Genomic DNA, 13258 nt, shown 5'->3' with positions numbered 1-13258 from the left:
GTACGATGGTTTCCACAAGAGTGGACCTCTGGCTGTGGGCACAGAGGGGCTCAGCGCAGGTAGACATCAGGCCCTTCCTCCAGCATCCCCATGTGCTGCAGTGTCTGCTGTGCACGGTCAGGTCTTACAGATCCTGCTCTGGAGGATCCTACACTTGATCGCTGTGACTATGCCTTCTTCTCTCATAGCTTGAAGTCAGGGGTCACAGATGGGCCTATAGATCTAGGCCAGCACTCTCCAGGAAAAACTTCTCAATGAGGGAAATGCCTAGAGCACAGATAGAGCCTCATGAAGGCACTGAGCATTTGGAGCATAGCAAGCGCAACTGAGAAACTGAATTCTTACTTTAATTTTAATCAATTTAAATGTAAATGGCTTCCTCTGGGTATATGCCCAGGAGTGGAATTGCTGGGTCATGTGGTAGTTCTATTTTTAGTTTTTTAAGGAACTTCCATACTGTTCTCCATAGTGGCTGCACCAATTTACATTCCCACCAACAGTGTAGGGGGGCTCCCTTTTCTCCACAGCCTCTCCAGCATTTATTGTTTAGAGTTTTTGATGATGGCCATTCTGATCGGTGTGAGGTGATACCTCACTGTAGTTTTGATTTGCATTTCTCTAATAATTAGTGATGTTGAGCATCTTTTCATGTGATCATTGGCCATCTGTGTGTCTTCTTTGGAGAAATGTCTATTCAGATCTTCTGCACATTTGTGGATTGGGTTGTTTGTTTTTTTGATATTGAGCTGTGCTCAGGGAACTCTACTCAATGCTCTGTTGTGACTTAAATGGGAAGGAAATCCATAAAAGAGGGGATATGTGTATATGTATAGCTGATTCACTTTGCTGTACAACAGAAACTAACACAACATTGTTAAGCACGTAGAGTCCAATAAAAATTAATTAAAAAATTTAAATGGCAATATTTTAAGGCAGGTCAAGAATGAGAAAAATCACAAAGGTGTGCCTGGGTAAATCATTGTGGAAAGGAGAATTTTTCTCCCCAAAACCAGCTAGACATCAATCTGTCCAAAAAAAAAAAAAGTGACTATTTAAATTTCACTTTAATCGATTAAAATGAAACAAAACTCTCCCTCAGTTATACTAGCTGCATTTCAAGGGCCCGGCAGCCACACAGCTACCATGTTGGACAGCGCTCATCACAGAGCAGTCCCATCACCCCTGATGGTTCTATCAGACATCTCTGTCCAATAGAAAACCCATCACAGGCATTATAGCTTTGTTGTTTTTCAGAGTGCTGACTTGGAGTTTTTGACAGTTGCTGGTGGTGGGCTCTGCTGAGAAGGGTTTTGAGTTGGAGTCTGGGCTGGGCGGGAAGGACAACTGGAATACAGTAATAAAATCTGCCCCGGGCGTGGATAGAAGAGGAATGGCCAGAGCATCTCGTGTTTGCCTAGCCTGCTGCAAGGTCCAGGGTGCTCTCCATGTTCAGCTCATTCCTTTCTGGCCAAGTCCCTGGGTGCTCCGAGCCCCAGCTCTCAGACTCAGCCAGAGCCCCCAGGTTCCCCAGCACAGACTCTGGAGTCTTCGAGCACTGGTCTCTGCCTCTAGCAGTTGCTAGTTTGTCCGCTCCTGAAACCCACCTTGCACCTGGGATTGCCAGTCCCCCCCTGGAAAGTGTTCACCAGGTAAATGTTTCTACCTAGGAAGCTCTGAGTGTCTTCTTGGTTGGTCATCAGAGTGGAAGACGCTCCCTGCAGTCTCTGACACTACAAGCTTAGAGTGCTTGAATGTTTCCAAATCACGCAGCTGCTCTGGGCTCCGATTATAAAATTCCACTCGGGCTTTGCTTGGTACTAAATGTCCCCACAAAATGCTTCCTGTACACTGAGCTCTCAGCCCAGGATGCCAAAACATTACCTGGTTTCCCTCCCTCCCTCCTTTCCTTTTTTTTATTAACATTGATTGATCACATATTATGTGACAGGTGACAGGGATGTGATAGGAGCTTTGTGCCTCTTCTTCTTTAAGCCTCACAATAGCCCATTAAGATACATTTTCTTCTTAGATGAAGAAATCCTCTTCATGATAATAAGTGGGGAAGACAAGTTTCCAGCCAGGACTCTTTCAAAACATGCTGCACTGTGTTGGCCTGTTCTCTCATTCAGTCACTGAATGGGCACAGCTGCGCCTCAGGAACTCAGAGTCCTGTGCTAGAGGCAGAATGGGAAGATTGCTCGTGACCACACGATGTGGTTGCTGTCTCTGTGTTACAATCGTTTCTCAAAGTGATGACCCCAGACCAGCAGCATCAGGTCGGCTTGGATCTTGTTAGAAATGCATATACCTAGCCCCGCATGCAGACCTACTAAAGCTGAAATCCTAGGGTGGGCCTGGTAGCTTGTGTTTTAACCAGTCACCTCCAGGTGACTCTGACGCTCACTAAAGTTTGAGAACCACTTTTATGTTACGTGGGATGATGTGGCAGGGAGCAACTGACCCTTCCAGAAGACGGGGAAGGCTTTTCAATTGTCTGAGCAAGGTCTGAAAGACAGCACAGGGGCAAAAAGCATCTTCTGGGCAAGGGAGGCAGAGGATGGACTGTATCGCTGTGCCGTAAAGGATAGGCAGGATTTGGGGATCCGTGAGTAACTGTGGTGACCCATTATCAGTCTAAGCTATCAAACTGGAGACAAATGAATTTGAAAGAGAAGACAGCACTTGACCTTGGAGGTCACTGAATGTGGATCCAAGGAAGTGGGGACTGGAGTGGGTAATTCTTAAGCAGGCATCGGGCATGCTTGTGTTTGAACTTAGGAAGCATCACTTAAACGGATGAATCGAAGGAAGTGACAAGAGGCAGGTCAGCCTATGAATCAAACCATGAATCAGTGCATAGAAAGCACAAGACAGAAAGAGAAAATAAAAACATAAGTCTAACTAGCTAATTGGGAGTGTCTTCCTCTTGAATTGGGATTTTGTTCCCAAGACACAGGCTGGTATTTTTGAGGCCATGTAGAGATGGATACACAAGTATCATGCCTAGACCTACAGGTTGTGTCTATACACAAGTAAAGAGCCCTTTGTAAATGGAAAAAAATAAATTTAAGGCATTTCTGGTGTCTTGTAACGATCTTAAAATTTAGCGTACATACAAATCACCTGGGGCTCTTATTAAACTACAGTAGGTGTGTGGTAGGGCCCAAGAGTTTGTGTTTCTAAGGAGCTCTCAGGTAAAGTGAAGGCTACTGGTCTGGGGGCCAAATTAGCCAAATTCAGGACAAATCTTATCATAACTTTTGCAATGATTGTATAGCCTAATGTTTTTTCCATCTAGGAAAACCCATCAGTGTATGAACATACATCTATGGGGTACCTTTATCTCCCCACTCTATTTCCTCCTACCTCTGCAGAAACAGAAGTAGCCTATGCTGTATGAATAAGTGTCTTTGCTTTAAAAGAAGGCAGAGAGTCCAGCAGACCAAATCTCAGTTCCGCCAGCTAATGGCTGTGTGACCTTGGGTAACTCATGTATATTCCCTACGTCTTCCATCTTTATTGGTAAAATGGTAATAAAAAAACTCTTTTATAATAATTAAAGATGAAATGGGATAATAGGTGTAAATTCCCTATGTGCCCATCACGTAACTTGTGTCTGGGTCGTGTGAACTGTGAGGTAACATATGTATGTATACAGCCCTTGTTGTCTTACCCATAGCACAGACCAGATTTCTAGCTACTTCTCTGCCTTGGGCAGTATGAATTAGAGAGAAACAAGGTCAGGAAGACCTATTTACTCAGTGTCACACAGGCCCCCAAGGAAGGGCATTCAGCACAGCAGAAACCATTTTTTTCAAAGCCCTAAAGCTGTAAGATAAGCATTCTGCTTGGTTGGCCAAAGCATCCTGAAGAGATAAGAAAAACAGACAAAAGACCCCCTAAAGCAAGATTTTTTGAGGCAACTAGCTAACCATTATATAATTTAGGGAAGCTTGAAGATTGGATGTACTTTCCGTAGCAGAGAAACGAATTGCCCGCATATCCGTCAATTCTCATTCCACTCTTCAATTGCTGAGCATGTGGACAAAAGGGGAGAGAAAATAAATAAATAAATAAAACCTTGTAATCTTTTGCAAGGAGGCAGCACGGTGCAGTGCCGACACATCGATATGACTATGGATTTCAGTTCAAATACTGGCTGGGCAACCTTGAGTGAGCGATTTCATTTCTCCAAGTCTTGTTTCATTATTTGTGAAGTGGCGATAGCACCAGCTTGCTCCCAGAGTTTTTCGGAAGTGAGATGGCTCATGCGAATCTGTGCCAGGCTCAAGGAATGCCCCTGTCAAGGTTTTTTGAGTAAAAGCCTTCATATTATCAGGTCAATTGTAAACTGCTTGAGGGCAGCAAAGGTCTTATTCAGTATTTACAGTCCACTCTGTTAAACATAGTAAGTGCTCAGTAAATGCCTTTTGAGTTAAATGGATACATCTGTATCCTTATTGTTTGAAAATAAAATGTTCTAGGGCTGGGGAAAGCTGGTATTTTTTACTATCTCTAGATCGGAGTAACTTTCCTTAGTCACAAATATGAGCCTGACAGCTTCTGCACACAGGTGGGAATGTCTCCCCAGCCTACAGCAGGGATGTGCAATAGTTTCCATCTTAATGTTTCATTCCTGATTGATTCCCTGTGGCTTCCTGGAGGACTGCGTGGAGAAGGGTTCTGGGGTTCCTAGGGATGCTGCTGGGGTCAGTTCCTGATGTCAGGCATAGGCAGGGGAAAGCGACAGCACAGGTACTAGAATTTGACATCCTTGGCCTACAGCCCATGAACATTTAGAATTGAAAAACAAACTTCTTAATAACTCAAGACTTAAATTTGTGAAGAAAATTTTAAAAATACTTAGAACTGAGTGATAATAAAAATGCTATGTTTCCAAATGTGGGATGCAATTAAATTGCTTTTTTTAGAAGGAATTTTATAGCCTTAAATGATTGTATTAGAAAAGAAGAAACTGAGATGGGAAAAAAAGTGGACATTTTCATGGACATTAACAGGTTGATTCTAAAATGAAAATGCCAAGGGCTCGAATAGCTAAGTAACTTCCCAAGAAGAATAACAAGATGAAGGGATACACCCAGTCAGATTGCAAAACAGTTTAACGTTACATAAGGGTAGACAAATACAGAGGGTACCCAGAGGGATTCTACACACATGACAACTTGCTATACGACAGAGACGGCGTTGCAGAATAATTCAATAATTAGTGGTGGGACAATTTGTTATCTGTATGGGAGAAATAAAGTCAGATACCTTCGTCATAGAAAAATCAGTTTTTGTTTTGTTTTGCTTTTGGCCATGCCTTGCGGTTTGCGGATCTTAGTTCCCTGACCAGGGATCAAACACGGGCTTTTGGCAGTAGTGTGCCGCATCTTAACCGCTGGGGTGCCAGGGAATTCCCTAAAAGTCAGTTTGGGATGGATTGAAGATTTAAATGTGAAAGAAAAAGTTTAAAACTTTTAAAATAAATGTAGGAACATAAGAGTAGGAAAATCGTTCTTAAATGTAAAACAAAAACGCAAGCCATAAAGAATTTCTATAAATTTAACTTTATTAAATTAAAATGCCATAATGAGTGGAGACAACTCAAAACAGGGGAAAATGTACTTGAAACCTAAAAAGATTTAGTGTGCAGAATCTATAAAGAACTTGGAGACACAAAGTAGAAAACACCACCAGGACCACCACACGCAAGCAGCCTAGTAGAACAAGAAACAGACAAAAAAATCTGAACAGGCAACTCAGAGGTGAGGAAATACACATGGTCAAAAAGCATATGAAAAGATGATTAATCTTTTAAGTGATCAGTGAAATGCAAAATAACACGACAATGAGATACCATTCAATACCCAAACATTTGCAAAAAAAATTTTTAAGGTATTAAATATTGGACAGCATGTAGACAACAGGAAAAATTATGTTCCTAGTAAGCGTATAAATTGGTATGAATTCTTTGAAGAATTTTTTTTTTAACCAACCTCTCCCTATGTCTCCCACTGCACAACCCCCCACCCCCAGTCCTTGACAATCCCTTTTCTACTGTATCTATGTTTGGCCATATATAAGTGATCACAGTGCAGCCTTTGTCTCTGTCTGGCTTATCTCACTTAGCCTGATGCCTTCCAGGTCCATCCATGTCTTCACAAATGTCAGGATTTCCTTCTTCCTCCTGCTTGAATAATATTCCACTGTGTATAGATACCACATACCTTATCGAGTTATCTGTTGATAGACGTTTAGGTTGTTTCCATATCTTGGCTATTGTGAATGATAGAAAAACATTTTGCTCTGAAAAGTTGACATGATCTAGTAAGCCTTCCTATGGGCTTACTCCCCGAGCCAACAATTGCATTTGTGTGTACACCCTGGAACACGTGTGCATTGTCACATTGTTTACAATAACAAATTAAAGCAAACCACCCAAATGTGCATTAGTAAGAGAATGGATAAGCAAGTTATGAAATACTATGTAACAGTGAAAATGAACCACAGCTACACTGATGAATCTCAAAACCAAAAGATCCATTAAATATTAAAAATGTCACAGTATGATTCCATCTATTCAGAGAGTAGGGGTCCAACTGTGTAAAGGTCAAAAACTGGCAAATACAAATCAATACGTAGAATATTGACTTGGGATGCATACATAGATGCTGATTGATTATGTGCAAACAGAAATCTCGAATGTTCTGGTAAAGTTCTCTTTGTTTAAACTGGGAGGTGTTAAACTATAAGTACTCTCTTTTGTAATATAAATAATATATATGTATGAGATATAGCTCATAATTTCAGGATAGTGTGAGTGTGTGTGGAGAGTACCATATGTAGTAATTTTCCATCCTTTCCTCTCCACTGAACCACTTGACACACCAGCCACCAATTTCAATTCTGGTTCAATATAAGTGGTTATTTTTTTAACTTTATGTCCCAAGAAAACTACTGGATTTTCCTGTCCTGTCCTTCATTTCCCTCTCTTTGATGCCCAGACCAGACCCAGAAATATATTTTATGTACAAACACCATTGTTATATATATAGAAATAAAAGTGCATCTTCTTCCAGCAGGGTTATTTATAAAAGTTTCTTTCTTGTTTGCTTAGTAATTTGTTTAGAAACAAACTAAAAGGGTCAACATTCAGAATGATTTGAAGTAGAGATATAAAATTTTGGAAAATGAAAAAAAAAAAAGCTCAGATAGGATTTATTTGTGGAGAGCAGTAGACTTGAGCCAGAGAGACGTGGGATCCAATTCCACCATGGCTCCTGACGTGTCTGACTTCCAAACCTAAGCTCTTAAGCACTGCTCCATAATTCCTTAAGTTGGCTACCATTCTGAGTCTCAGTTTCTTCATCTGTAAAATGGTACTTCATCTCTCCAAGTCTATTTCCTCATCATTATCTCTATCTCACAGAGTCGTTGTGAGAATCAATGAGAAAATGTGCATATGTCAAACAATATGGCTGTTCCTCAAAAAATTAAAAATAGAATTACCACGTGATCCAGCATTTCCACTTCTGGCCATATACCCCAAAGAATTGAAAGCAGAGTCTGGAAGAGATGCTGTCCACCCATGTTCATAGTAGCATCATTCAATAGTAATAGGTGGAAGCAACACAAGCGTCCATTGATAGGTGAATGTGTAAACAAAATGTGGTATTTACATCCAGTGGAGTATTATTCAGCCTTTAAGGGGAAAGAAATCCTGACACGTACTACAACATGGAGGAATCTTGAGGATATTATGCTAAGTGAAATAAGCCAGTCTCAAAAACACAAATATTGTATGATTTCACTTCCATAATGTACCTAGAGTAGTCAAACTCATAGAGACAGAAAGTTACAATGGTGGTTACCAGGGTCTGGGGGAAGGAGAAAGGGGAATTTTTTTTTTTTTCTTAACACAGTCACACTCATTCATTTGTATATTTTATTTTTTTATTTTATTTCATTTAGCTGCATAAGGTCTCAGTTGTGGCACGAGGGGATCTTCGTTGCAGCATGCAGGATTTTTTGTTGTGGTGTCCAGGCTTCTCTCTAGTTGTAGTGTAAGGGCTCCAGAGAGCACAGGATCTGTTGTTGTGGCATGCGGGCTCTCTAGTTGTGGCATGTGGACTCTCTAGTTATGGCATGTGGGCTTCAGAGAGCTTAGGCTCAGTAGTTGAGGCACTTGGGCTTAGTTTTCCCACGGCATGCAGGATCTTAGTTTCCCGACCAGGGATCGAACCCACGTCCCCTGCATTGGAAGGCAGATTCTTAACCACTGGACCACCAGGGAAGTCCCGGGAATTGTTTTTTAATGGGTGAATTTCAGTTTTGCAAGATGATAAGATTTCTGGAGATTGGTTGCACAACAATGTGAATGCAAATGTACTTAACACTACTCAACTACATATATTAAAGATGGTAAGATGGTAAATTTCATGTTATGTGAATTTTACCACAATTTTAAAAATACTTACATACATACGCATATTGTCACAGTGTTTAGCACATAGTAAGAATTCATTACAATCTATAATTCTATTTTTCTTGTTGTTGTCCTTAGCAGCTGACTTCCCTTTCATGTTATGAACTGGAATCCACTCTATCATGAAGACCATATGGTCATTTTTACTTTACAAGTGCCATTAGCAGATGACCTAACTCCTCTGCTGGTGGTTACAATGTAAACAATGGCAATTATATAAAATGATGCTAAAACGTTTCTCCCAAAGGCCCGTGGCTGCTGCTCCATCACAGGCTGAGCCTGGAACATCGTTCCTGCCTTTTCTGAAGTCCGTTTTAGGGCTTGCCACGCCCCAGCTGTTATGCTGGTGGTGGCATCTCCTCATAATTGACAAGATGGAGAGTGAATTAAAAATTAATTGAAAATGCTTTGAAGGGAAATGGATCTGATGTTTTCATCTGTTACCATGGCTCAGTATGTTCAAAGCCCTGTTTATTTCTGGCTCCAAAACCTCTCAGAGGTCATGCCCGCTTGACCCCATTTGCTCTCATGCTTGGAGGAAGATGGGGAGAGAATTCCCACAAAACAGCCCATCTGATTACACTTTGGAATGACTTCGCTTCAGAATGGCTTAAAAAAAAAAAAGGATTGAAAGCCAAGTATGATTCCTTAATATGTGCTGAGATGCCCAAACTGTTGTGCTTTTCCTGAGTAGCTTAAGTTCTCAGTGTGATGCTGAATGCAAACATTCCAGGACAAGTAGGAGGCCCCTGATCCTTTTTTCCCACCTTCCTCCTTGCCCCCGTGCAAGGAGGAGGGCTAATAGAATTGTCTAGAGCCAGGGTGCCCGAAATAGAAGGTAGGAGAGGTCATGCAAACTCTTTCACTCAAGCTGCCCTGCTCTGCTGGTTCAGCCTCTTGCTGTTTTCCCCTTCACGTGATCAACGGACCAGCTTGCTCACTCTCTATAGGTTTGTATACACACCTGAGCATGATGGTCATTACCATGGTCCTGCACCAAGTGGTTCACAAGGTAACAACAATATTGTAAAATTTATTTTACAATATTGGGAGAAGTACAAGCCCCTTATTAGGCCTTGTGGCTAAGCCACGTACCCCAACCAGCTTTACCAGCAGTCCAAGCAATGATGTAGTAAAACTTTGGTTCTTCTTTGGTCCTCATGGGAATGACCACATATGCAATCTGTGGGAGGTGGAGAAGTGGTCCAGGTCCTATCCAGTCACCCCTGGATAATTGAGTGAATTACCATTAACCTCAGTCTGAACCCCTCACAGTAAATACAGACTATTCCAAATTATATCCACAGAGAAAGAGCTCCACGTTCTGGTTGCCGTTTAGTACAAGGATCAAGGAGGTGGTATGATAGGGTAGCAAGAGCAGTGTTAAACCCAGACAGCTCTGAGTTCAAACTTGGACTCTGCTTCTGCCTGAGAGACCATAGTTAATTCACTTCACCTTTCTGACCTCAGTTTTATTACATGGTAAGTAGGAAAAATGATAGAACATACTTCCAAATGTTGTTGGGTATATTAAATGAAATAAGTCATGGAAGGAGTTTATTTGGTACTCCTTTTTGGATGCTATTAATTTCACTGTTGTTATTGGAACCCAAAATGTAAAAACTGAATTGATGCTCTGACTAATGGTACACCATGGCTTGTCTGATGACTAAGGGTAAGTGTCCTTTCTTCCAAGATGAGTCCAGGTGGTGGGGTTCGTGCTGACCAACTTGCTGGTTTTATTCTTCCAAGAGGAGCTGGTTTATAGACTCCATGTTCCCATTGATCAGAGAGTGCTCTGAGCCATTTCATCTTCATTTGTCTAAGACTAATGATTTGGAGGGAGGGGAGATGGCTGACCTGATTCTTCTCAAACCTTCGCATTATTCCATCATCTGTTTTCTCCTAGCAAAATGCTACTTTGTGTTGTGTCTGTGCCTTTGAGGGGAGAGAAGAAATTTTGGTTGTATTTGCTTTGTTAAAATGAAACATCTGGTTAAAGAAAAAATAAATAATATCTGGAAGAAGATATTTTTCTTTGGAAGTTTTTTATTTTAGTATTATTATTAAACAGGTAACAAATGTTCATTATAGAAAAATAAATTAAAAATTAAGGAGAAAGAGGAAAAAATTAAAACATATGTATTCCAATCACTCAGAAATAACAATCGTTACTATTTTGGTATAATCCTTCCAGATATTTTTGCTATCTATCCTTCCATCCCTCCATCCAACCATCCATCCATCCATCCTTTGAAAAAAAAAAACAAAACAAGGGATGCTTCCATGTAAGCCATTTCATATCTTTTTATTTAAAATGAACATTTTGCCACAGAAATAGATCTCTATAATAATTACTTTACAATGGCTGTAAGACATTCCATCTTGTGGATACACCATACTTTATTTAACTGGTCTACTATTGTTGCATATTGTAATGGACACTTGTTGGTTGTTTACCCACGTAAGCAGTTTTCCAACAGTTGTCTAATTTTCATTCAGGAGACCGTATCTTTTCCTTGTAACTGAGGGGCTGTAGGGAAACTGACCAAACCCCCAATTCTAGGGTTAGGCACACTCCGTTCCCTGAATCAAAGCCCTTTGTGGTTGCCTTGTCACTTCAGTTGGTCCAATTAGACTTGTTTCCCTGTTACTCTTGTTTGGAATGCTAAAACAGAGGTTTCCTCTCTCATGGATAAAAACACAGGTAGCCCTAGGAGATGTCGGCAATCATCTTACAACAAAGGAAACCAAGCTTAAAAAGTCCTGCCTGATTCTAATGGCTGAAAATCATTGTTTCATATATTTTGTCCAGGTTTTTAGTTCTTTCTGATAGGAGGCTAAATCTGCTTGAAACATTTATGTATCAAAGGGAGGACAAAACTAATTGCTGCCACATGGGTCATAGGTCCTCTCCTGGGAGGGACAAGGCACTATAACAGACCCATCAACACCACACAGAGTGGGCATAAGTTAGCTCATCAAATGAAGGGGGTGTTCATCAAGCAAACAATGCCTATTTTACCACCTTGCTGGATTGTCGTGATGATTAGTTGAGAATCTCAATGAACAGCATCTAGTCTGTGTGAATAGGTGATAAACTAAAGCTTGTAATTATTATTACAGGAGAAAAACAGACTATGGTTGAGGTGTGTGTAAATGGATCGAAAGTGGCTTTGAGTACATCCAAGAGGCTGGGATGAAGGAATAAATCTGCTTGTACTAATTGTTTGGGAAGGGTTACTTATTGGCTTGGGGAAATCATATCTCTTGGAAACTGGAGGAATCTGCTTTTAAGGGGAACATCTTCCATTGGTGTGTTTCTTTAGAGATCTGAAGTCACCTTTCTTGGTCATCTCAGGCTGCTATAACAAAATACCATAGACTGAGTAGCTTAAACAACAGACATTTATTTTTACAGTTCTGGAGAACAGATGTCTAAGATCAAGGTGGTGACAGATTTGGTTCCTGGTGAGAACCTTCTTCCTGGATTGCAGACAACTACCTTCTAGCTGTGTCCTCACATGGCAGAGAGAAAGAGAGAGAGTAAGCTCCTGGTGTCTCTTCTTATAAGGACACTAATCTCATCATAAGGGCCCCATCCTCATGATCTCATCTAAACCTAATTATCTCCCAAAGGCCACACCTCCAAATACATTTACATGGGGGTTAGGTCTTCAACATATGAATTTTGAAGGAACAAATATTCAGTTTATAATGGGGTTGCATAAAAGGAAGTTGAAAATGTGAATGGGGGAGATGAGTAAGCTATTTTGGCATGCCCATAGGGCCATAATGGTGAAAGGATTCTAGTTAATTGAGTTTTCTTGTCTCACGCAAGGTCATTATGCTACTAAGTGGCAGAAGAACTGGGACTAGCGCCATAGTTCATCTGATTTCTAGTCTCATACCTTTTCAGGGAGACCCTCTAGAAAATAAATTATTCAACGGTGGAGGTGGGTGCTTCAATAGGTTGTGAGTTCCCTGTCCTGGAAATATTCAAGCAGAGGCTAAAAGGCCATTCACTAAGAATGCCACAGAAAACCTTCTTACAGTGGACAGGAGGCTGGATGAACTGTGCTGAGCTCATTTCCAACTGCAAAAATCTAAAGTTTTCTCAAGGATGAATTGTCTACAGGATTCCTGGTCCTGCATGCAGCACAGTATGTGATGTGCTCTTAAGTCTCTTGAAGCCTCTTGTAGAAATATACCTAGCAAGAGCATACCAGTTGTGCAATGAAATGGATTCATACATATTTTTTTAGCTTAGCTGTTCTGACTTCTAAAATACATTGCCTCCAGATCTCAATAGGGAATTTAGTAATTTCAGAGAGGTTCTAGGCAGATGTTAATCGTGATTCCATCACATTTTAAATAAAGACCATGGAAAAAGAGTTACTCTGTTCTCCAGAGATGAGAAAAATTAATTTGTGCTTGTGTGTGTGGGGTGGCGTTTTTGTTGTTGTTGCCATCATCATTTAGCCTTATCTGAGATTCATAAAGATATAATTTTGTCAGTGAATTTGTATGTGAACTTTTTTTTTTCTGGAGTCATTCCAGAATGGAAGGCAATACAGTTGTAAAGGTGTTGGCTTTGGTATCAGACAGACCTGGTCAAGTCTTGATTCTGCTACTGCCTGGCTAAGTGACCCTATTCAAGTTACTTATCCTCTCTGAACTTGTTTTCTCATCTACTCATTAGAGAGAATCCCCCATTTTATAGGATATCATGATATTAAATGAGCTGACATTTAAAAAATATGTACAACA

This window comes from Aethalodelphis obliquidens, unplaced genomic scaffold (assembly GCF_003676395.1).
Source record: "Aethalodelphis obliquidens isolate GAN/ISIS:26980383/991018 unplaced genomic scaffold, ASM367639v1 scaffold52, whole genome shotgun sequence".
Lineage (NCBI taxonomy): Eukaryota > Metazoa > Chordata > Mammalia > Artiodactyla > Delphinidae > Aethalodelphis > Aethalodelphis obliquidens.
The sequence above is the reverse complement of the archived record's forward strand: the minus strand, read 5'-3'. Positions refer to the sequence as shown.